A 2,500-nucleotide genomic window follows, 5' to 3' on the forward strand; every position below is an offset into this window, starting at 1 on the left:
TTGCCTGAACAGTTTAACGGCTGATACTACCTTACAGAATTCTAGAAAGTTAGTCTTGATTTTATATTTAGCGGTAAATGCAGTATAGCTTAATACAGAATCTCCGTTCGTATCAAGGATGTCTTTAACATCTTTCACACCTGCGGTGAACCAAGATTTATACAGAATTGGCTTGTTCTCTATTCTTATGAGGGAGTTGTGCCAGATCTGAGCTGACGTGAAATCTAGATTGTTGTCCTTATAATTTAGGGTCGTCCAATATTCCATAATCTCAGCTAAAAATGGATCTCGCAGACTAAGTAAACGAACGTCTTTAGGGCTTAATTTTCCCCAGAAAACTAATTTCCCTCCAAATTGTGCTAGTTGATGATTGAAAAAAAAACTTCCATTTCCCTGTATCTTGATCACATCTAAATAGCTTTTTACCCATTTCATTTTTAAGGCCTGGTTAAAACTAGCAATATCGATCATCTTTAGCCCCCCCCCCCCCTCCTTACTGTAATCGTTGATCATTTCTGTTCTTTTTATTTTGTCCCCTTTGTTGTCCCAAAGAAAATCGTATAACAGAGCGTTAATTTCCTTTATGACCCCTTTCGGTGTCGTAAACAATCTGAGATACTGCTAGAGCTTTTAGAATGGCAATTTTACCCATAAGTGTCAGTCTTCTGGCCGACCAGCTCCCGAGGATCTTTTTAATCTTTTCGATTTTCTCAGTAAAATTATTGTCAATATTGGCTGGCCTCGATGTCGAGAACCAAACTCCTAAGGCGTAGACCTTTCCCTCTGCCCAAAAGATAGGTTTACTCGAAGGAATAACAGCATTAGTATTCCTGTGTGAACCTATCCAGAGGGCTTCAGTTTTCTCATAGTTTGCTTTCAAACCTGATACATTTGCAAATATGTCTAGTACGTATAAAATTCTCGAAAAAGAGCGTTCTGAGCCATCTAAAATCATTGTTGTGTCATCTGCATATTGAGACAGTTTACACTCTGAGTTACCCACTTTGATACCGCGAATTTCTATATCCCTTGTCAGAGCGTTATTCAAGATTTCAGCGCCTAAAATAAATAAATAGGGGGACAGTGGGCACCCCTGTCTTACTCCACGATGTAAAGAAAAGAAGTCGGATGCCCATCCATTGTTGAGGACACAGCTACGTATGTTCGTATAAAAACGTTTAACCCAGCTTACCAAGGATTTTCCAAAGTTAAAGTGTCTTAAGGCTTTTTCAAAATCGACAAATAACAGCAGGCCCGGGATTTGTTCCATATTTGTGTGGTTAATAATGCTCTCAATAAGTCTAATATTTTCTCCTATAAATCTGTTTTTCAAAAAACCGGTTTGATCATTATTTATTATGTTCGGCAAAAATTTCTTTATGCGGTTTGCTATGGATTTAGCTGCAATCTTGTAGTCGCAATTGAGAAGAGTTATAGGTCTCCAGTTCTTTAAAAGGTTAGCCGGCTTGTTCTTTTTTGGTAAGAGAGTAATTAGACCTCTTCTTTGAGAAATTGATAAACAACGTTTTTCATATGCACCATTTAGTGCATTAAGTAAGTAGCCTTCAATGTCTTCCCATCAGTCCCAGGAGTTTTGTCCGATGCTATAGTTTTTAGACTGTTTAGGCATTCCTCTTTTGTTAAGGGTCCTTCGCATTCTTCCTGCGCGTGTTGATCGAGTTTTGGAGTAGATTCTTCAGAGAAGAAAAAAGCGTCATGAGCAGAGATATCAGGCGCATGTGATGCATATAAGTTTTGATAGAAAGATTTTGCTTCTGTTAAGATTTCCTCATCTGTTTTGATGACGCTACCATTCTCAAGCTGAAGTTGCCTTATGGTTTTGGTATTAAAATGCCTTTTTTCCAAGTTTAAAAAATATTTCGTGTTTTTTTCTCCTTCGTTGTGCCATCGGGCTTTGGATCTTATCATGGCTCCTCGAGTTTGACGCTGGACAACGTTTTCTAACTGCAATTTTTTAATTTCTAATTCATTATATAAAGTGGTCTTGTTGGTTTCAGATACGTCATTTTCTTCCAGTTTCCTCTGTAGGGACGTTATGACAGACTCCATATTTGTTCCTGTTAACTTCATTTTGCCTCTCTTATGTTTTGCGTATTGTATTGACTTTGAACAAATTTGCATCTTCATTGTATCCCAGAGGAGCACGGCACGGAAATCACTGTTATTTTGGTATTCATTTGCAACTTCAGTGGTTGTTGTTTTTATCAAATTAATATATTCACTGTCTGATAGAAAAGACGTATTTAACTTCCAGAGGCCCGGGCCTCTGGGATTGGTATTGTTTGCAAGGTGGAGCGTTATCAAGGAATGGTCTGTTTTGTACCCTGGTAAATTAATATATTCACTGTCAAAACTCACTACAAGCCGACGGAAACTTTTCAATATACCCATTTTACCTCGTGCCACCCTCCGGGGGTAAAAAGAGGCTTTATCAAAGGCGAAGCAATACGACTGCTTAGAACAAACTCTTCAAAAACAA

Source organism: Montipora capricornis, chromosome 5 (assembly GCF_036669925.1).
Source record: "Montipora capricornis isolate CH-2021 chromosome 5, ASM3666992v2, whole genome shotgun sequence".
Taxonomy (NCBI): domain Eukaryota; kingdom Metazoa; phylum Cnidaria; class Anthozoa; order Scleractinia; family Acroporidae; genus Montipora; species Montipora capricornis.